The sequence below is a fragment of the Protopterus annectens genome, chromosome 3.part0 (genome assembly GCF_019279795.1).
Source record: "Protopterus annectens isolate FY-2018-M chromosome 3.part0, PAN1.0, whole genome shotgun sequence".
NCBI lineage: Eukaryota > Metazoa > Chordata > Ceratodontiformes > Protopteridae > Protopterus > Protopterus annectens.
Window position 1 is genome coordinate 1,746,733,391 of NC_056731.1, and position 24,974 is coordinate 1,746,758,364.

Below are 24,974 nucleotides of genomic sequence, written 5' to 3' on the forward strand. Positions count from 1 at the left end.
ATCAAGTAGCTGGTAAAAGCATATCATTTCAGTCCATCAACAAAATGTTTATCCTTAATCACCTTTTTTCATAAAGATATTGTTTATCAAATTCCATAAATTCCATGTATGGAGATAAGAAAATGAAGTTGGCATGTGTACCCCTGAATCTTGCCCCATTAGTGCCACCCATTACTATGTGGCACTTAGCTATTCCACACTTCCTGAAAGAACTACAATGTTTTAGTTGCTATTGTATATTGGAGAAACATTTAGATATATTAAGTGTCCTCAGGAGAGAAATACTTTCTAAGTATTAATGCTTGTAATTACTAGATATCAATTTTCAATTATACCACTAGTTTCTACATGACTACATATTTTAAAAAATGGATTTTGGTACCACACTCGTTTGAGGCTGCTAGACAGCAGCTTCATTTCATATCCCTCCCCCCATCAGGCCACAATCATGTCTTTCCCTTTTTCATCTCTTTATATGCACTCTATAACACAGACCCTCTATTTCTTTTATGGCTTGTCTTGTCATAACTTCCAACTTGCAGATATTCTTTTGGAATCTATTGAATGCATTCTTGAGAAGTGAATATGAATAAAGCATCTGAGATGAGCAGTCAAGAGTGATATGCTGGTGAACCTCCAGTATATGAAACTAGAACACAGTGAACCTTTTGGAATAGCCCTTGTGCGGTGATATGCCTCTTTTATGCTTATTTTCAAATAAGAGACCAAAGAAGCCTCTGAGAGGATATTTAATGACTGACTCGTTACATCTATCAATAAGTATTTTATCTTGGTTAAACTTACTTGCAAGCCGACCGTCTCCTTTTCCTAGATTCTCACAGATTTATTGCTAAGCATGGCTTATGCTTATCCTCCATTCATTCTGTGTAATTCAGAATGTAACCAAAGAACCAGCTCTACTATTTCCTTAACCTATGTCACTTTTCCTAGAACTGAATGCACCATAATCCTACTGTGTACTTCGTTAAGCCTTTACATTACAACTTTTACTTATTAATTGCTAATAAGTTACCTTTAAGCCATTAGTGCTATCCATTCCAGTCACCACTTTGAGCTATGATTATGCTGAAAACACTAATTCATACACTGCACTACTGAACGATTATTCTCAACTTGCTTCTGGTGTGCCAATCTCTGACTCTCCTAGTACAGCCATCTTACAGCTCTATCCCTGTTAATATATGCCATATACTACACAGACTGAGCACAGTCCAGATGTTTTAAAACTGACTCAGAAGCATATTTTCTCTATCTTTCTTTAATTCCTTTCATTCTGCCATGATTCATTACACACCTCCACACCTTCACACTCGCACACACACACACACACACACACACACACACACACACACACACACACACAAACACACACATACATTCACACAAACATATATATATATATATATATATATATATATATATATATATATATATATATATATATATATATATATATATATCTATCTATCTATCTATCTATCTATATACACACGTGTAGGACACTATATTGAACATACACTGTCCCAGCACCTTACAAACTGATGTTTGAATGACAAATGTACCAATAATAACACATTCTGTTCATGCTCTGTGAATTACCCTGGAACTTAGTAAACCGACAACTATTTTTGCAGGGGCCAAGCCCCCCGTGCACCCCCCTCCACACCCCATGTTAATTATATATACTAATTCCCAAACTGCACAGTCTTTGGGAAAGGATATATTCCCCTACTCTGGGATTGTCAATATGGTGCACTTGTTGACCATTTGTCTGTGTTGACCATTTCGCATCGACCTAGTGTGAGAACACTGTGCATTCAATACAGTACCCCACACCCATATGTTTCTCTTGCTCTCTCTCTCTCTCTCTCTTTCTCTCTCTATATATATATATATATATATATATATATATATATATATATATATATATATATATATGTGTGTGTGTGTGTGTGTGTGTGTGTGTGTGTGTGTATAAAAATTCTCTAACATTCTTTATGATATGTAATAATTTTCTGTAATGTTTTCCTAACCATCTCAGCTGTTAATTTTCACATCAGCCATATAGTATTTAATCTTTATGCTTGTGCATTACTTTTGAAAGTTTTTATTCTTTTATTCTTCCTCCAGTACACACACACACACACACGCACACGCAAACGCACGCGCACACACACACATCTATGGCACTTATCACCAGTTTGCAGGATCACACAATTCCCTTACAGCATATCTTTAGGATGTGGTAGACATGTTAACTCTGTACTGAAAGCATCAAAGCCAGAACCTGACCTGGAAAATCAAGGGCTATGTGGCAGCAACATTAACCACTGCATAGCCATGCTGGTCTTTTCACAGTTTTCTGATTTTTACATATCAACAAATATATTGAAAAGCTGCTTTCCAGCTCTACAGAGTACAGAGTACATAGTCACTGCAGATATATGCCTATTATACTTAGGAATTCTAGTTGTATATATTAATTTTAATTATGGATTGCAATTTCCATGCATAATTTGGTACCATTTTATTATTGGCCCCTGGCTCAGCTGGACTAACCCAGTTAACAAATGTTAGTAAATAAATAAATTATTATTATTAGTTAGAAACATTTGAACAGTTTCATGTCATGGTAGAGAAAGGTCCTTAGACCGCTCACTCACCCAGTTTTGTGGCCATAATTTTATCTGGCACTGAAGTTCAGCTTACACTTCTCTGTAAAGTTATAGTTTGTCATGCTCATCACGTATCATTTCTGCCACATTCATGAAGTTACCCTGTTGTGTAATTAACATATTTTATTACTCTTGCTTTCCTCCACATCAATGTCACAAATCCTTGGAAAGAAGAGACTCTGTTCTGGTCCCTGTGGTTCATTACTGATTAATTTCCCTTTCTCCATTGATGTGCCTTTGATGAACATCCTTTGGTCTGCTTATGCAATAACTGCCAGACTATGTATTGGTGTCCTTTATTCTGTTTTTTTCATCCCATTGTGAATTGGATCAAAGCAAGTCTTTATACTACCATGTTGGTGTAAAAGTACTTGTTTATTTTACTGTTTGCCATTAAGCATGTAATAAAAACACTTTTTCCTGGTCCCTGGTCTGTTTTTGCATCACAAACTGCATTAGATTTTAACTGGCAAAGGCAATCTTATTAAAATTGGTGATAAAAAAATTCTGCTGGGGATACAGTCAGGATCTCTTCAGTTATTGTTCATTTCACTTCACATGCGTTTATGGTTGCTCAGGTCCCTTCTTTCCATTCCAGTTCTGAAATACCTTCTTCAGTACTGTATTAACAGTTTATCTCTCCAATTACTATGATAACCTGACAAATGCACTTCATAAATTAGAAGCTGGAAAGACCAGATCTACCTTCCCTCCCCCATATGGAATGATGAGGTTGCCATACATTTTCCACTGGAAACCACCATTTCCCTATCACTAATTTCCCTGGTGTTGGTGGACCATCACCAGTAATGGTATTTGTACTACTAGCTCCTGCAGCTTCTTATCTGATGTTGGCCCATCTGATATCCTTAGGTTTGGAGGCTTGTTTTTAATGCTGTATTATCTGGTGACAGCTATGCCGGCACTCATCTCCACCATTCTGGTGCTGATATTTTTGATACATGGATTCCCATAATCTGTGATCTTGGTGTCAGATCCTCTTTTACTGGGGCTAATAAGAAGGATTTTGATGCAGAGCCCCTAGGTCCACGGTACAATGCTTCCCTGATGCCAGTGATTTTGGCAAGTGTTCTTCAGGCATCAATAACCCTAGCACTTGCCCTGACTCAAGCCTTTTTTCAGAAACCTCCTTACAATGCCTGTTACCCTCTTAAGGGACCCTTAAAGACAACCTTCTCCAAGTGGATGACCCTCCAAATCATGCCTTTACTGGTGCACATGTTCCCTCTTGCTTTGTTTCTCCATTGGGAACATGGCTCCTTAAGTTCTCAGATACTGTACAGCAAGAAAGAAGGGAGAAGAAAGGAACTAGCCTGTGCAAAACATATTGATCTTCCTATGGACTCTCATAAAGGAACTTGATTGACAAGAGGGATCAAGTTTTTCCCTTCTTCTCCCTGTCATGCCAGATTTTGGCAGCATTTAGAAATCATGCAACAGGGGAGGGGGGGCTGTCTCTCTGACCTCATCCTGCTTCCGCAGCACATACTTCATCATATCTCCCACTTTACTCCTCTAACCTCTTGGGTGATCTCTGCTTTACTGATCATTTTAAAATGCAGAACTATGATAACACAGCAAAATCCAGCCAGTAGCTCCCATACCCAAGAGAATGTACCAGGCTTTCCATCCTCTGGGTACAGTTTGGGCACAGACTCATTCCATATACTACCATTCCTGCAGCATCCTACTGTAAAGCTTCCAAGCCATGGAGCCCCACATCCAGTCACAAAAGGAGTTCAGAGGGATGGACATATTTGGAAAAAAATGCATGGTCACGTCTGTCATCATATCTCTGCAGATTTTGAACTATATAACCCACATGGTGAATTTCTCAAAAGGTATGGTAGGTGAAACATATTGAGTGGTAGAGGAGTTGCCAAGGGGTCCATTAAAATATAAAGTAATTCATTGAATTGGCAGAATTGTGGTCTGTGCAATTCATAATGCATTGAAAAGTGTGTAGAAAGCATCAAGATCTGGCTTTAACAAATGCCTGCACTCTAGTTGTGACTAACCCAGTTTGCTGAGGGCACTGAGGCAGTCTTCTCTGGTTTCCCAAAAAGTCACTTCCTGTTTGGCCTCAAAGGCTCCCAGCACCTTAAAAATGTGAAGCAGAGCCAGGTCCTCACTACTGTTGAGGTGAATTTCACCTTTCACAGTATTCCTTTGCTTGGATACAGAGGAGTCAGCAATGGATATGGTTTCACTATCATCCATAGCAGTGATAGAAGGGTGGTGGAAACAGATAGTTCCCTCAGTATGGTTCCACCATAGTGACCGACCAAAAAGTCACAGTTCTTAATGCATGCTAAGGGGACAAAGTCAACATCGAAGTATACTACAACCATATTTTTTATATTATCCACTGAGCATTTGGCTCAGCTGCTGTGGAATAAACTTGGTTCTAATCACAAAAGTGATAAGGGTGGCAAGGCTAAGAGTGACATCCCTTTGTTTTAAGATGATCTCATAGTTTTCCTTGAGAACCACTTGATATCCTTGCCAGTTGCCTGGGATATTCTCAAAAGTTGGCAACCTATTTCTGGCTGTAAAATAAACCCCATCTAAATCAGTATTAATATCCTAGAAGACTGTCTATTCCCAAACAGAAAGGCATAAGAATAACTTTGTCTTTAACCTGTCTTGGTTTAAATATCTGGGTATTATGTTCATGCAGTCTATGTAGCAAACCAAAGAGATTTATATTAACTTTCCACGGCAGTTAGTAGAAGACCACCTATAAGATTGGTCAGTTTGGAGTTTTCCTTTCATGCTGAAACTTCATTTCATTTAATTAAAATGATGTTCTTTCCCATATGCCTGTATATTATTCAAGGACTGCCTGCTAGAATCCCTTTCAATACCTTGACAAAATGGGACAGTAAGATTCAGAAATTACTTTGGCCTCTTTTATCTCACAGGGGCTCAGCAGTGGCATATCATGGTCTTCAGAGGCATGGAGAGATTCATCTGCCTAGCCTGGTCATAGCATATAAAGTGACTGCATTGAGGATTCATCAAGACCTTTGCAAGATGGACCCATCACCCTTATGGGTGATCCTAATGGGCAGTGATCTTAACTACCAGATTTATTGTATGCCCTTGATACCTACCTTTTGTGAGAAATACGCACAGCAGTTATCATTATTTGGCTTTGCAGTGAGGTAATGTTTGGCTTTTCTTCTATTCTCATTTCATAGTATTTAAATATCATCTATAATGTTGTGGCTACTACATTAAGAAAATTAGACCCCACATGGACATCAGCATACCTCATTTTTCCTTTTCTACACATGCCTGATTTGAAGTTGCTAAAATGACTTTCCCTTGAAAAGATTGGTGGGATAGACTCCTAACCTTGTCAAACCAGTGATACTCAGGCAGTTCTTTCAAGCCTTTGCTCAATCCTAAGGTGTAATGTCCAAAGATTTATGGAAAAAATTTAGCACAGTCATATCAATCATTCATATTGACTTTTTCCGAATCTTATTGCTTATCTTTTAACTTAGAACCCGTCAGCATGTAGTCCTTCTTTTACATTATACATAAATTGTACTTATCCTGTCTCCTAAATAGGTCATCTGACTCGTGCATGTATTTTCCATGTTCTTGAACTTCATCATGGTTGAAGGTACCCCCCATTTCATATGTTTTCCAGTTTCATTTTTTTCCAACAGTAAAAGCATCCATGATATAAAGAAGGGGTTTCTCTATTTACCTGTACAGCTTCCAAAAGCCAGTTGAGTTAGCTGTTCAGTGCACATGCGTGAACTGACTAAATTGTTCCTGCTGGCCTGTGCTCTGTAGCCTGCTTATCACATCTCCCACCCCCATTTCCCCTGCTATCCCAGATTATCCAGTTTATTCCCTCCATTCCTTTCTCATAAAATACCAAACAGCCTCCCCCCCTTAAAGAACCAACAACACAATCCAATTCTTAATTCAGCAGAAATTCACTAACCATAACCTGCTCTTAGTCAACCCCCCAAAAAAAACAGACTCAGAAACACAACAAATAAAAAAAAAATTAAAATACTTCTTCAAGCACAGTTTAACCAAATCACATAAAATATGTTGTTCAATGAAATCTGCAAAAGGACACTTTCCCATCATCCTTCTTTGTATCTTGCCCTTCCCCACAACCCACAATTTCCTTCCTAATCTCCACATCCCGATTGAACTTCTCAAAATAACAAACTCTACCAAAATGCTACCATCTTTAACTACATCATATACTCTTAACAGCAAATAAATTTCACAGACCTCTAACAGCTATACAATTGACAACAACCATACAACACTCTCACAGTTCCAGATAATAAACTAAAACAATAGATCAAATAATTTACTGTAAAACCTTTACAAGATCACCTTCCTGTTTACAACTGTTGCACTCATTCTTCTCTTAAGAGGTAATTTTGTGCCCAACACTGGCTCACTAAGATCACCCCCCCATGCAGCAACTTTCCACCATCTCATTCTTTCTAACTAAAGTTCACAGAATCAGCAATAAATTTTATCAAATCAGTGCTTATCTCTCCCAACACAACCCAGACATAGTCACAGTCACTGAATCCTGATATAAACAAATCTACCCTAACTTTCATCACCTCATTCTCACCACTTTGCCTGACCAGGAAAGATTAGGTGGTTATCTTAAACCCATTGTCTTAAGCCAGTCTAACTATACATCTGAATCAAATCTACATTGGATAATCCTACAGGTCCCATCTGTTAAAGGTGAACTCCGCTACTGGCAACTACATATATTCTACTCCCTCCTCACTATATAAATTTAAATCTGTTATAGCCACCATCCTTAAGGACCCCAAAACGAAAACACAACATAATTATTCTAGGAGACAATTATACAGGTCAACAATTTACAGACACTTCAGAATATCTGGTAGATAACAGACTTTTAAAACTTATTTTTTGAACTAAAACTTTGAACTTAAATTCTGGAGTACTATCAACTCCCTACTCCACACTGGTTCTCCTACTATCCCTAACCCTTTCCCCTATCACTCTCCCTCTGAAACTGCAGATTTACTCACCAAACACTTCATAGACAGCATCTCTAAACTTCTACCCTCTGGTAACTCTGCTCATCCCAACTCTTCTGTATCACCCTCACCTCCCCTTAAACCTTTATCCTCTGTCGCTCTGCCTTTTACCTTGCAACCTATTTCTACTAAATATATCAAATCTCTGCTTCTTAAACTAAAACCATGCTCTCCTTCTACTGATAAACTCCCTCCTCAGTTTCTGAAAATTGCTGCTGACTCTATTGCATATCCTGTATCTATCTTAATCAACTGCTCCATTCAGGAATCTACCATACTGGAAATATAGGAATCCTTCTATACCACTCCTCTGACAAATGTGGCAACTCTGTTGAATCCTGTAACTATAGACCAACCGCTATTCTCTCACTGTGCTCCAATATCCTTGAAAAATTTATACATACTCAACCACTGTCCCATCTCATTCACAAAAATATCCTCACCCCCTCACAACATGGTTTCCGCCCTAAACACAGTACCTCGACTGCCTTACTACCCTTTACTCAAAAGGTTGCAGAAGCTAGGGAAAACAACCCCCTCATCTCCTGTGTATTTATAGATCTCTCTAAAGCCTTCAACACTGTGTCTCATCCCATCCTTCTTAACAAACTCTCAGACCTAAACCAATCTCCTTCTACTCTTGGCTGGTTCCAATCCTACCTTACTGGCAGAAAACAAGCTGTTAGATGGAAGCAAGCTTTCTCACCCTTCCTTGCTGTTCAGACAGGAGTACCCCAAGGCTCCATACTTGGACCGGTCATTTTAAACATTTTTGCCAACAACCTACATACAATATGGAGATGACTCTAGTCTCTTATCTATCTCCAATACTATCTCTGAATTGCACACACTAACACAGACTTCCTTTATCTCTGTTGAAAAATGGCTTAGAAATAATCAACTAATCCTTAACCAGAAAAAAAACTCAGTTCCTTCACTTCCTACCTCAGACACTCTCTCACATTAAATACAACTTTTCTCTTTCCTTCCTAGATGGCACCATTCTCTCTCCTGCCTCACACACCAAGCTCCTTGGGGTAATAGTTGATGACCAACTAAAATTTGACTTGCACATACAACAGGGCATCAAAAAAAAAAAACACCAAAACTTGGATGACTTTATAGGAACAAAAAAGTAATCACTACTGCCACTAAATGCACTCTTGCATAGACATTTCTCTTACCTAGTCTTCTGTATGCTTCCCCCATCCTTACCAATATCCAAACTACTCCAATGTAGAAACTGCAACAAACATACAACAAAGTTGCCAGATTTATTCTAAATCAACCACTCTCATCTCATCACTGCCTTTCATTAAACAAACTTCAGTGGCTGGAATTTCCACACCTTCTCCTACAATCACAACTCCACACTATCTTTTCCATACTCAGCAACCCCTCTGCCTGCCCTGTTCTCGCCTCCCATGTTACTCTCTACTCCCCCCCCCCACCTTCTCCAGAGTACTGATCAACATCTTCTCTCAGTTTATAAACCCAAAAGGAATATTGGCAAACTACTTTACAAACACTCTGTCTCACTAAATTGAAACAAACTCCCTCTCCATATTAGATCCAACCTTTCCTTTCCCTGTCTTGAAAAGGAGCTTAAATCCCACCTACTAAACTTGAAATTATGCCATTGCCTTGACCACACGTAGTCTTAGTCTGTCCTACTGTATAACTTGTTGCATCTCCTAACTTCTTTCCCTGTTAGTAACTTCTGCTTAAACTTACCTCCTGAACCCTCAGCTCTACTTTTTACTCTTATGTGTAGTAAATTTAGACCACTGATATCAGTGCAACCCTTATTGTTCATATTTTTTTCTTTTGTCTTTCTCTTTATAATTAATTTTGTATTTGCATTGTTATTTTTAATAGTTTTTGTCCTGTATGTTTATCTTTGCTTGTATTTGCTGGGGCTCTTTCCCCTTGGGTTTCCACTAAAAATTGGTTGCTTACTATCAGTGCAATGCAAATAGTTAATAACCTTTTTCTTTTTACAGTTATTTTGTGTTGTGATTATTTAATAATTGTATATTGTCACTTTATCTTTATTTATATTTGCTGGGGCTTTCCCCCTCAGGTCTCCACTGAAAATGGATTTGTTTGCAAACTCAGTTGGACTAACCCAGTTAATAAATGTGAAATAAATAAATAAAATAAATAAAAATGATTAAATCTTAAAAATTCCAAACATTCTACCCGAGACCACCTTATTGCCAGTATCCTTACAGACTCATACTTCACCCTTATTCAATGATCTCTGTCCAATCACATTCATCATCACCAACCAAGCAATCAAAATCTGCCCATCTTATTTATACCCCAGTCCACAAAAACATCTTCAAATTTAAACTATTTTCCAATTTTGACTAGTCTCACATACTTCTACACAAATACTCCAAATATGCTTCCATCTATCCTACCTAGACTGTACTTGTCATCCAAGATAAATTAAATGTCTGCAGAAACATTTTAAACAGACTGGCAAACAACAGAACTCAAACAGCTTCTCAATCTGAGACATGAATCATGATATATAGTGAAGCAAAACCCCACCATTGAAAACCACACAATGTACCTGTCTACACAAACTGCTAAAACATCCATAGGCATAAAACCCTCTATCATAAAATCAAGCAATCCCCTTTTCTGTGCAAAACAAAATAAAACACTTACTTTAAGATGTTAGCTCTATAATTGTTTATAAACTTAAGCTTACTACTTCTCTACAAATATCATCAGCTGCAGACATAAACAGTTCCCTTCCTCTGACTTCCATAAAGAATTCAACTCCTCCCACTAATAAACAGTCCCACCATCCAACAAACCATCCAACCATCATCCCCACCACCTTTCACCCTCCTTCTACTTCATACACAAAAAGGCTAAGGAAATTGCATCAATTCTCAAGCACATTCCTATGGACACCCACCCACATCTGGTAATCTACATCCATGGTTCATTCATCACTGCAGAGAATATCTCACCTCATCTGGAAAATAGCTCTAGTAACCCCCTTCCTAACCAAACCCACCCCAATGACACATCCCACTTTCATCCAGGTTCCAGTCTACACATCTTAGGCAAACTCCTTGAAAAAATTGTTTATAAACAATTAATGGAATAGATTCATCAATACTGTCTGCTCTTCCTAAAATAACATAGCTTCTGGAATGGACACTGAATACTAACCAATGATGATAAAATACAGACAAAGGTAGCCTATCATCATTGACCTTACTAAAGTGTTTGATCTCATTGACCACTCCCATTTAATGGATAAACTGACAGAAATATGAATACATTCACACACAATTCCATGGTCTCTAGACTTCATCTCAAACAGGTACTTTAAAGTGAAAGCAGGACTCTGTCTCTCTGAAGAAGAATTCCTCTACCCTGGCATACTTCTGATATTCATCCTTGTCCCAGTCCTTTTCTTAATTTGTGTTAACAAATTACCATAAGACCTACCTCACTTCCATTAAACCTTATAAACAAATAACATGGTTGTCTACGGCTCCATTCCAAAGTTTGCAAACATTCAAATTCAATGTCAATCAGACCTTCACTGTCCTCCACAATTGGCATATTAATTACAAATTTATACTTAAGTCCTCAAAAACCAAAACCATCCTGTTTGGAACCCACTAAAAAACAATTATTCAAAAAGTGTCCACATAACAGAACTAAATTGCTCAAAAAGACTCAACTTCCTCTTTCAAATAGATTGGTATTTGATTAGACCAAACCCTCAATTTTCATTTACACATTGAAAAAAAAATAGAAACAGAGCAATTCCCTCCTCTTTTGTGGTCACACAATCTCGTCCTCTCTGAACAAACATGCTAGAAGAGTCACAAGAAAAGGGTCATGCTATCCTAACTACAATATGGACGTACTATTTTTGCAGCAGCCTCCAAAAAGAACTCCAGCACTCTTCACACACCAGCCAACAAAATTTGTCATTTCATTATGAACTCTACCCTCTCCCTCTAAGGAATATCACTGGCTCAACCTGTCCAAAGCAAACTGACTACCAGCTACACATACATCTCACTTCCTACTGGAAATCTAGCTCTTTAAAGTAGTGTATTTGGAAACATGCTCTCTACTATCAACTAAATTAGTGGAAAACATGCTCCTACTTTTTCAGATGTTATTCACTATCAGTGCCCAATATATTTAGCCCAACTATTAATCTACACCACTCTATCCCCAACTTTTGGCAATATCTCCCATCCTACATAAAAGATCTCAACTCATACCCAACATCCTGTCAATACTTTAAAAAATCCTAATGCTCATGGCTCCTGATGGGAACATGTAATGTAATCTTTTTCACCCCTTCCTCCTTCAGATCAGCTACATCTATAGTCTCCAACAGAAATTCTTCTTATTGACATGTCCATAGCAACTCTCACTGTGATACCAAAATGAACTATTATCCTCTCTGTATTAGCTTTGTATTAACTGGAAATCTGCTGTTCTTTACCTTGTTATGACTTTTTGTACCATTTGTAAATCTCAATTTTATTTTGTATGTTTCATTTGTGAAGTAAATCACCTAGGCCGTGTCTGTAAATGGTCAGCTATGATCAGTGTACTAATCTGGAAACAAACTTAAATAAATGAAAGAATAAATAACCCCATCCACAAAATAAAACTGAACAATTTAATTTTTGGAATGCAGAAATACATGAAAAAGACATAACATGCTTGTAAATATAGACAAAAAGAAAAGAGAAAAAATAGTAGGATAACTTGGACGGTCACTTCTCCTTGCCTGATGGGTGCACAGTTCTAATTTCTAGCACATCTTACTGTTCAGAAGCCAGTAGCAACTTGAGAAATATACTGCTTTTGCTTATAGGCAGGAGATGCTTGACTGAAGAAAAAAGCAAGTGTGTGATGATATACTTTCTCAGAATCACTGTCGGTGCTATATGAAGAAGCTATAGTCCATTACAGCATACATACATGCACATCAATAGGACATATTTACAAATAAAAATGTAAGAAGAACTATGTGACTACACGAATGAGTGAGGAAAAAGTAAGCATAAACACTCAAGCCTCACAAATTTATTGACGGTAAAAAGAATCATTCAAAGGATAAAGACTGACTATGAGAAGTATCAAACAGATCACTTTTAAAGATGTAAAATTTTATTTTATTATTATTTTTTTCCTTTGTTTACTGGGATAGTCCAAATGAGATGAGCATGAATCCTTTTTCAGTCCAGGCCCAAAGAGAAAGCTCTGTGTATTGTACAGTAATTAAAGCAATCATGAAAGTTTATACAAAAACATGGGAATTATGTATAGTATAATTATGGGTAAAAGAGATTAAGCAAAAACAAGTCTGCATTGTATACAGTACAAGTGTGAACATCTAACATATGCATCACATCCATATAGTAAAGAGATATTCAAGTTTGGTTATCATCATGCTAGTTGGGCATCATATCATTCATATAATAATCAAACTGATAACGTGTTCCTAAACAGCATTGTGACACTGTAAGCCAAGTATTCCCTTCCCCAAGATAAATTCACCTTCCAGCCCAACACTATTCTCCCAGGTGACTTTAACTACTCAACTATCCACTGGCAAACCTATACATCTAATGGCAAACATGACAAGTGCATTGCTTCCTAGACTTTATTGATACATCTCTCCAGAACAAATGATCAATCTTCTAACTAGAAGTCCCATTATTCTCAGTATTGTCCTCAAAAGCATGTCGTTGTCTAGCACCTCACACATCTCATAGGTTCATAGGTGTTTACTCGGCTAACAACCACAAGGGCCTTTTTAAGTCTAGTCATGCATCCCAAATCTCTGACAAGTTCTGATACCCTTGTTAAGTGTAAGCAGGGGCTTAGGAGTGAAACATCTACAATCTAGGGCCTGAGAGATGAACCATTTACAGGTTTTCTGTGTCCATTGGAGACATAGGTGCCAAACCAGGGATGAATTTCCTGTTCCGCATCCAGTTGTCCAAGTTGCAGTTGAATTAGGTTAGTGAGGAAGTCTGCTTTACATGGATGGGGAGCCTGTTCCATAGACGGGGTGGTCTCTGGCATACATACCTGTCTCTCCAGCAGGTCCTATTTAGATCTCAGGCATGGTTTAAGTCTTTAGAATGGGTAATTCTGGTGCTGTTTGCTTTGTGGATATGCAGGAGGTCCATCAGAATGGAGTCTGACAATGCCTTGTATTCCAGGCATAGATCTCCTTTCAAAAGCCTGTAGGAGATGGAATACAGGGATAGGGCCTTGAGGCAGTCTGCATAGGATATTTTACTTACACCCTGTATTCTTTTAGTGAGGAACCTCTGTGGACATTCCAACTGTTGGATATGCCTGGTTAGGTACATACCAAAGGGGACATTGTAGTCAATGATAGGTCTGATGAATGCCGAATACTGTGGGACAATGACTTCCTTGGACTTAGATGCCATACCTTTGTTCATAAGTTGCACAACATAGACTGAGTTCCTCAGTATCGTAGACACATGATGGTCAAAGGCTAAATTACTATATATGTGTGTCTGTAAGTCCTTGACTACTGGGTCATCTCTAAGGGGTGTGTTGCCAATATGATAGTTACCAGGAGTGGATGACTTCCCAAAGGATACTATTATGCATTTCCTGGCATTTAGTTTTAGTCCATGGCTCTGGCACCAGTTGTTTGTCTGTATCAGCCCCTCCTGGAGTACATTTGCATTAGTGTGGGATTCAATGACAGCTCCTAACTTGCAATCACCCTCTCTTGTTAAGTCTGACCACAACTCTGTTGTCTTCCCTTTTAAAATTGAATTTATCTCCACTATACATCAAATGCCTTGGAGAATTTCCTAAAAACAACTCACACGTTATCTAAATAAATTGCAAAATAATACTCCACATGATGTTCCCATCAACAAAGCTCCCACCTACTCTTCCAGTTGGCATTTACAACTAAATAACTGCATTTTGAAGTCCAACTTTATCTGTGCCAAATATAGTAGGGAAATGTAATAAAAATTGTTATGGTTGAATACTTAAGTCAATGAACTTCATCTCCCCATCTGAAAAAAAAACACTGAAGCATGCTAGTAAAATCTTAAGTGTATCAATAGAAAGTATAAAAGTATAGTTTCTTCTACAAAGGTAAATATAAATCTATAAATTCTTCTTTGGCTTTGTCAGAAACTTAATAATTGATACACAACTGCCCAGTGGTATTTTGTGGTACTGGCTGCTAGGCTGTAGCTCCCTAATACAAAAAAAAAAAAGAAAAGAAAACAAAACCCTGTAAGCTATTTTAGTTACAAGTTTATCCTTTTTGTCTGTTACAAAACAGTAGCTTTAGCAGTACTGTTACCTACAGTTCATTATCAAGGAGAGCCACTGAAACACTCATACTGAAGGTGTGACTGCAGGAATGGTTAAGGAGAGGTGAATTTAAATCAAGAAATGAAAGGTTAATATTGGCAGCCCAAGACAGTGGGCTACATACACGCTGGTTTGCAAAGTCCATTGAACATGTGGGAGAAACAAACAAATGTAGGTTTTGTAAAACTGAATTGGAAACAGTCACACACCTTGTTGCTGGTTGCAACACACTAATGGCAGATGGACTGCTTACTGAAAGGCATAATAATGTGGTGAGACTGTTGCACTGGGGATTGTGCAAACATTATGGTATTGAAGTGGCTGAAAAACACTGTAAAACATGAGCCACAAAGCATCATAGAAAATGATGAAGTTTATATCACTTGGGATCTCCCATTACCAACAGTTCAAAAGATAGATGCTAGAAAACCGGATATAGTGGTTCAAGAAAAGAAGACAAAAGTAGCATTGATCATTGAAATCACCACATCCAGTGACTATAGTGTCTTGTGTACAGAGAGGCACAAAGTCATAAAATACCAGGATCTGCAGGCAGAAACGAAAGTAATGTGGAAGAAAGATACCTTCCAGTTCCAATGGTAGTAAGAGTAACATGTCTTATAAAAAAGAATTTACAATCATATTTAGATATATTACCAATCCATGCAACCCCATATGAATTGCAGAAGGAGTCATTACTAGACACATTTTGGGTGCTGCGAAGAGCACTTTTGGCTGTCATCAAAGATTGAAACAATGCTAATTTCACGAACTTTAAGCATACTTTGACTTAGGAATGGGGTCCATTCCTGTCACGGTATTAGAAACTCAAAAGACTTGGAGAAATTAGAAAAGGTGTCATAAAACTTATATTTTGGAGGAATGCAACTGCAACTCAAACATTGTAAATCAACATGCAACCATCAGGGATTTAGAGCCCTCCACCCTCTACACTGACACAGTGCAAACCACTTCATACGTGCACTGAGAAGTAGAAGCAGTTAGACTAATGACATTAGCTTTATAGTATTTTTGGATTTGCATAGTGGTATGCAAAGGAGCTCAACTCATTTGCTTGACTGATAATATCTGAAGTACAAGACACGAATCAGACTTCATTTTTGCCATAGGAGTCTCACCAGTAATATAGTGGGCATCAGCATTATTCTCTGTGACAGCAATGCAGACCATATGAATACAGAAAGATGATTTTGGTTTATAAAATCTTTTTGCATGCATGCAAATTGTGTTTATCTATTTTTGACCAAATTAAATGTTAGAAAATGGAGGTTAGACAGGAGCAAGTGGGTAGCAGTGCTTGGGGGGGGGGGTCTATCCATGATTCTGTCTCATGCTAGGGACTGACTTTTAAAATCTGTTAGTCCTTTGTTCTGCCACACTTTCTGTTTTTATATGACAGAATTAAGTATTTAACAGCTTCTAAAGGCATTAGTTCTATGGAGGGGCTTCAATTCTACCTTCTGCCTTACAGTGCTAAAGTACTAATGAATATGCATAGGTTTCTTAGGATAGTTTTTCACAGTATATGGATTTTATAGTGTTAGTGAAATGTTATTTGAAAAGGTGCCTGAAGTTTGTTAGGCTTTGCTTAGGATTCTTATTGCTAGCTTGTTCCATTTATGAGAGAGCATGATCCCTGGTTTTACTGGGCAGGCAAAGAAGTTTTTAATTTGACTTCTGTAATACTCTGCTGGTGTTGCTGAAGTATAGGAAACTAGACAGATTAGGGCACTTAATCTTACTTAGGAATTTATGAAAACAAACAGTGATTATACAGAGTACTGTGAGTAAAGTCACCTAGTAAGTTTTCATAAGTGCATAACCATAGCTCTCAACCTTCCATGTCCAAAATGAGGAGCACTAGCCCTCATAATGTGGAACAAATGGGCAAAATGTGGAACACATACTAATGGTTTACTAACAATTTCAACTAGGAAAGTCATAGTATGGTTAAAATATGCTGGTTTTACTTATAAAGAAGATCTTTTAATGAATTAATATGATTCATTTCTATTTACAATGGATTTTACTTAAAAAATCCTAACACTGAATGTGTGACAGAGTCTTTCAATGTGTAACTTTGAGTAACATGAACTTTTTAAGACCCCAAATGAGGTACGTTCCTTGTAATGAGGTACAGTGCATAACAGTGATCATGACAAACATGGGAGTACAAAAGTTTTGGTAAGAATATAGTTTTGGTGAGCACAATTCTAGAGTTAGGGGTAAGAAAAAGGTGTGATCCTGTACAGCCTGTCTAGTTTGTAGTTTGTTTTCTTATTGGTACTATCGGTTGTGTTCCCTGAAAGTGAATTCTTGATCAATAAGCATTGCATGACTGTTAGTAATCTACATGTTCTGTGCATCTAAAGCAGCTTTTATTTTTATGACATTATGTAACAGTTCAGGAATAAATATTGTGGTTTTGCCATTTACAGTAAAAAAAAATTTCAGATTTTTTTTTTCTCATTTAGAATGCCTGTATAGCCTTTCTGTATCTCCTGCATTAATATGCCATTTGTATCAGCACTGAGAGGGTTGAATCACTGAATATAGTATTAGGAGACTGCACTTGGTTTACTGGTACATTTAAGTGGTATATATGGGAAAAAAAGTAATACTGACCCATGGAGGTACAGGGGCTGAGATGCCTGAGATATATGTACCAGAGAGATTGTACTGACAGGAGATGTGTGCTATGAAGGAATGCTCTGCCAACAATGCCTTGTTTTTCTGTTTGGTCTGCAATGAATCCCAGACCATTCCAGTTTGTAAAGAACTGTAATTGTACGCTGTAATGAAATGTACAGATATGTTCAGATATTACATGGTATGACTCAGGTTATGACAATTATGATAATCTTCATATTTTATTGAATAAGTCTCCTAGGGAACTTGTCAACATGCTAAGACCTCATTTTGAAGACAGTATTACTCCTTACAAGATGGAAAAAAAGCTGTATCTCTTTGCTGTACACACAACAGGTAATGAGATATTATGCTTTGTTTAAATGTCATATTATAAGAAGTATAATATTAATTATATTTCTCTGAATATTTCAGTAAAGGAGCATCACACAGTAATGGTTAAAGTATCATTTTAAAGTGGAGATTCACACAAACAAATTAATTACAAATTGTATGGATTTACATGGTATTTCACCAATATATTGTGATTTGTTTTACAAAAAAGGCAAAAAATATGCATAATATCAACATTCCGTGGCAAATATTTAATAATGACTTAGATACATACTATCAACATTTACACTGTTGCAAAGGTCAGTGTCTGCTGAACAACTTTTGCGTTTACATTTTTAGTTTAGTTCTTATGGTTAAAGAGTTATTAACATTTGTTTTCTGTACGGTATTACAAGTGGATTATCTGAAAATGAGCTCAGGCTGCACTGTTGTTCCTATGGTGGAAGCAAGCAGGCAGCATTTACTGAGCTGCTCCGGAGCGGATTTTCAAGAAGATTTTCAAGAGCAAAGTTCCAAGAATGTTACCACTCTTCTTTATAATACTTTCACTAATCTGGTTGATCAAGCTATGTGTGCACTGAAAATGAATTAAGTATTTTCACCCTGATATTCATAAACATACTGCTCAGAGGCATATAAGCATGCTGTACAGTACGTGTAGTACATCTTTGTTCAGGATCATAATTTATAGGCAAAGATCATGGTCTTTGATGGCATTATGCAAAACACTTTGTACCGCTATGAATTGTACACAGAGCTGTACTAAGCACTCCTGTACCCAAGTTGTACCTAATCCCCTGTGGAGTCAAACAACTGCTGCACTCTGCTTTGTTGCTTGACATTGTAATGTAACACAGTAGGGAAAAGTCTGTGTTGTAAGGTATACTTTATATACTTTACTACACACGTTTTTCCAGCTGCACTATACCCTGCTATCATGCCTATAAATGATCCATACAGGTATTATATTCACTAGGCATGATGGTAGAGTTAGGCTCATAACCCTTATATTTATTTATTTATTTATTTATTTATTTATTTATTTATTTATTTGAAGTTGGGCTGTGGTGAGCCCTTTTTCAATGGAGACCTGGGGAGAAAAGCTCCACAGTATATACTTAAATTTACACAAACAAGAGCAACACCTAATACAAGAGTGGTAAGGGTATAATCCAGTATGTTTAGATGCAAACAATTGATGGTCAGGCAGAAAGTATCACAAAATGCAGGAATAAGGATATAATACAGTATGTTTAGATACGGACAATTAAGGGTTAGGCAGTAGGTAATGCAAACAATAACAATACTTCAGTAGATGATTCCAAGTGGAAATGTACATATACACCCCCTTTGTCCCCCCACCCCATATGTGGCTGGCAGAAAGCATAATTGAGCTAGGGTAGGGCAGTATGAGAAGGGGAGGAGGAGTGAAGGTGGGGGTTTAGGATGGGTGAGAGCAGGAGCATTCCCATGAAGAGGAGAGATAAGACTGCAGCTGTGTCTTGAAAGAGAAAATATTTTGTGTAGTACGGATGAGGGGAGGGAGTGAATTCAATTTGCATGCAAGGAAGAAGGATAAAAGAAGTTGGCCTGGGCTATGTAATGGTTTGTGTACAGCAAGGAGGTTTTGATTGTTAGATCTGAGGGTGCGGGTGGGAAGAGGCATAGTGAGGACGGAGGAGAGGGAGGGGCAGTCACAAGGGTTGAAAATGAGTTTGTGGACAGTGGAGAGTTGAATGTAAGATAGGTAGTGAGGGAGTTCTAGCCAGTTCAGGGAGTGTAGAGAGCAACAGTGGTGTGAGAGGGATTTAGAGCTAGTAGCAAATTTGGCAATTTTGTTGTAGTAGCATGCTACTTTGCCTTTGAGTGTTGCTTGCAGGTTGGTGAGGAGAGGAGCCCCATATAAGAGGGATGGAAGGAGATATGTGGTAGAGAGCGTAAGCTTAGTTGAAGGTGTGAGGAAGCGATTGTGCTGGTAGAGCATTCCTAGTTTCTTATGGGTTTTCTTAATGTTGGCTTGGAGATGAAGGTCGAATTTTAACTGCTCATCAATAATGACACGAAGAAGTTTAGTATGTGAGACTATTTCAATGGGGGGTTTATTATGGCTAAGTATGGAAAAGGTGTTTGTGTCTATTTTGGAGTTTTTAGGAGGGGTAAAAATCATGATTTTTATTTTGGATGCATTAAGGGCTAAGTGGTTATTTTATATACAAGTCTAGGTGCTGTCAAATGCTGATTGCGTTAATTGAGCCAATTTAGGTAGGGAGTCAGCAGAACAAATAATGGTAGAATCGTCTGCATGTTGGATGAGTTTGGCTGAGGGGATACATTTAAAGAAGTAATTTATGAAGATATTGAATAGCAGAGGGCCCATAGATCCTTGGAAGATGCCAGTCTAATTGTTAAGGTAAGGTGAGATGGCATTATTGGTGGCTTGTTGTCTATCAGAGAGATAACTTGAAAAACAATTCAGAGAGGAGGGAAAAAGATTGAATTGGGTGAGCTTAGAAAGAAGAGTGTGGGATATTGTATCAAAGGCCTTGGAAAAGTCTAGGAGAAGAGCAGAGACAATATTACCAGAATCACGGGGGTGGTTGATGTTTTTGAGAAAGGATAGGAGGGCGGTGGTGGTACTGTGACCAGGTCTAAATCCATGTTGTGTTGGGGTAAGTAGGTAGTTGTCTGGGAGGTATGGTAAGAGTCGAAAGTGAATACATTTTTCGAGGATTTTTGAGATGGGGGAGAGGATGGCGATGGGGCAGAAGTTAGAGATGTGAGTGTTGTTGCCTCCTTTATATAAGGAAATGATGTAGGCTTTTTTTCCAGAGAAGGGGTATGTAGGCTTCTTGGATAGACTGGTTGATTAATATGCAGATAAGGAGTGCAATGCCATCAGCAGCTAGTTTGAGGTAGTTAGTTGGAAGGTTGTCAGGGGCATTTGAACAGGGTTTTAGTTTTTTGAAGGAGTTTTTTTTATAGTGGATAGCGAGATGTGGTTTGGAGGAGAAGAGAGAGGGGTGGGGAGAGAGACTGTTAGGGGAGGGAGGTTATGGGAAATAGGAGTTGATGGAGTACTAGAGTTGTAGGGGAAGGATGTGGGAAGCTTAGTAATAGAGTCTATGAAGAAGGTGCTGAATTTGAAGGCAATGTAGTGGTCTGTGGAACAGGGGTCAGGACAGGGATTAGTTTTTTGGCCAGGAGTTAGGAGGTTGGTGATACTATTCCAGAACTTTTTTGGATTGAATTTATGGTTGGTTTGGAATTGAGAGTAGTAGGATTTGCAGTCAGATACAATTCGTTTTTTTACTTTATTGTGGAATTGTTTGTATCTGGTGAGTGTGTGAGGTGCTTTAAGTTTTTGTCACGAGTATGCATGAGGGCTAGGGTGCCTTTGGAAAGCCATGGGACAGTGGTGGATTTTACTCTTTTAGTTCTCGGAGGGGCACAGCAGTTTAGAAGGTTGGTAAATATTGTGTTAAAGTGAGTGACTGCATCATCAAGAGGAAGAGTTTTCAGAGGGTACCAGTTTATTAGGTTTAAGTTATCTGCAAAGGATTTTGCATTTGAAATCTTTGAGATTATGGGTTAAAATATAGTTATGTTGTAAGTGTATAGGTGAGGGGGTGCGACGAATGAAGGCGGGCAAGTGGTCACTGAGTGAATCAGGCAAAGTGCCACTGTCTGAGATATTTTTACGGTGGGAAACTAATATCCAGTCTAGGGTGTTTCCTGAAGAGTTGTTTTTTGTTAGGTCTAGTAGGAGTATTAACTATTTGGGAGAAGTTGTATAAGTTGATGGCATGGGAGCTGGTGCTTGATTCAACAGAAGACCAGTTAATGTTAACGTCTCCTCGAATGATAGTTTAATTGGAGATATTAGTAGAGAACCAAGAAAGTATGTCTTCTAGAAGGGGAATATTATTTCCAGGAGGGATGTAAAGGGTGGCTATGGCTATATTTTTGTGGTTGTTGATTTTTAGCAGGGCTAGGGTCAATTCGGCTGTACTGAATTTTGGTATAGGGTTAGTATGGTTATTTTTGTGGTGGTTGATTTTTAGGAGGGCTAGGGTCACTTTGGCTGTACTGAGTTTTGGTATAGGGTTAGTATGGCTATATTTTTGTGGTTGTTGATTTTTAGGAGGGCTAGGGTCACTTCGGCTGTACTGAGTTTTGGGATAGGGTTAGTATACAGTGTTACTGTTAGGGAGGAGGAAAAGTGTAATGCTACCCCACCTCCTGTCTTGTGGGGTCTGTCATTTCTAATGATTTTATAGTTGGGGGGCAATTTTGGAGTCTTTCAGATGGGATATGAGCCATCTTTCTGTGACTGCTACTATGTCTGGGAGGTTATGAGAGAGCCAGGCATGGAAGGCAGATAGTTTGTTACACAGGCTCTGGGCATTAACTGTTGTGAGGAGAAGTGATTTATGGGGGGGTGAGTAGCAGTAGGAGGTTGATATGAGTATTGGTTTGATGGAGGACCAGGGTTAGGTTGAATGTCTCCTGTGAGGAGGATAGACATACGTTTGAGGAGGTGGTTATGAAGTTTGGAGGCAATAGTGTGGTTGAAAGAAGACATGCATGAAGTATAGGGATTGTGATGGATGGGGTGGAAAATTGGGTAGTTGACTCTTGAAGCTGAAGAGGAGAGAGAGTTGTTGGTTTGCAAGATGTGGAGTGAGATGTGAGAAGTAAAGCAAGGTTCTTTTGAGGAGTATAGAGAAGTAGTGTATAGGGGAGGAGAATAGTGGAAGTTAGGCAGATAGGTTAGGTGGAGTAGTAGGAGGATGGAGAGGGGAAGGAGGGTATGCAGTAGAAAGGTTGCAGGACTGATGTGCACGGCTATGTTAGTGTGGGCTGGAGGAGAGTTGTGTTAGGTTGTTAGTATAGAGAAGGTTGAGGTATGTAGTGGAGTGCTTGACGTGGAGCAGGAGGGAAGGGGTTGTATGTAGAGAAGGAATTTGTGGTTTTAGGGAGAGGGTGGTGTAGGAGGGGAGTATGAGAGAAGGAATAGATGAGTGTGGAGAGATTGGGTGGATTACAGGAGTAGGTGGAGTTGGGCATGATAAGTTAAGAAAGTTGGGGAGTGGATAGAAGGGGTTAGAGGGGGTTGGGCCAAGTGTGTAGGGAGCTGTGTGATAGGCTGAGGAAGGTAGTGAGAGTGGTATAGTAGGTATAAATGTAGCGGTAGCAGGGGCGGGTGGGGAATGGGGGCAGGGAGAGGAGCAGAGTGAGCCTGCAGGGCAAACGGAGTGGGTAGAGAGCCAACTAGGAGGGAATTGTGAAACCAGGATGTCTGCAGAAACTATCTGTGAATAATGTGCCTGTTGTTTTGGAGGAAAGACTGCAGGTAAGCTTGAAAAAGAGTGTAGAGAGTGTGAGGCATTGGGTAACAGGGTAAGTACATAGTAGGAGATGAGTGAGGGGTATAACAGAAAGTAGAATGCAGACAGAATCGGGAGCAGGGCAGTAGTACACAATAAGTTCTTGCACCTATGAATGGGGGTGTACTGCCATCTAGAGGCTAAAATATTAAAGGCTAAATTCTGGGTAGAATAAGCAAAATTGCAGGCAGGGAGAAGAGGTAATGGAGGGGGAAATAGAAGAGGAGGGAGATGGCCTTTAAGAAGCCTGTGTGCACACCATAAGTTTAAATAAACAATACTTATAATAATAGGCTAAGCATCAATGAGCAGGAGGTTAACATATAGTCAGTTTAGTAGTTGGGGATGGCAGATACTTCCAGAGTTGTTTTGATCCGGAAATTCAGGTTCTTGCCCTGTACGGTGGAGAAGCAGGTCAAACCACTGGATAACTCTTGGGGTAGGGAGCATTATGGAATTAAGAAATTTGTTGCTGTGGGAGCCCATCAGTGGCACTCTGTGTAGGTGGGGTTAAGTGTAGCTGTGGTTGCAAGTTTCCTCCAGAGTAACTGCCTCCCCTCCTTCCATTGTAGAAGGGTTTTTCTACAATACAAATGAGGTTTTGTAGTTTTTGACAGCCATAATATGTGCCTCAGCTTTGTATTCTGAGTAACATATTAGCAGAAAAGAGGGGATTGCAGTATTACATAATACAACACCATCTGATTTACGTGACTGGCATCCCATAAGTTACTCTGTAAGGCCATCCGGTACACCAATGGTATTGTATTCTTGAATTGCGTATATTAGAGGAGGAGATCACTTGCACTCTACTCCCTGCACACAGTACATTGGTTACACAATGAGGTAGAACTGCAGACAATATCTTACCTACTGAGTACCATGTTTTATGACTCACAAAGGGCTTTGTTATACCATACAGTGGTGTATCAGCCCTGCTGCATGCAAATATTTTTATGAATAGCACCCAAAGATATCTAGAATAATCAATACACTGAAACTTAAATAAAGAACCTTTATTTACTTATTTTTGTTATCCATATAAATGGGCTAGTCCAGGGACCATTTTTTAGCTACATTCTGACCACAAGGAACAATTACAAATAAAAAGACTGAGTTCCTTAGCACGTATACAGAATAAAACAATATTGTTAGCACATGACACACTAAGCAGTAGAGTGGAGGCCAAAATGAAGAAATCGGAAAACTGGCAAAAAAATGTGGCATACATTTCCTTCGATTGCTGAAATAGATGTAATTATATTAAATGATGTATTGTGTTAACAGACATCCAGAATGGAAACTAAGCACCTTGTAAAAGTTTGGTAAATAAAAATTAGATTAAATAATGCATTACATGAGACATTCTGGAGGGAGATTAAGCAATGAATCTAGAAAATCAGAGTAAGTGA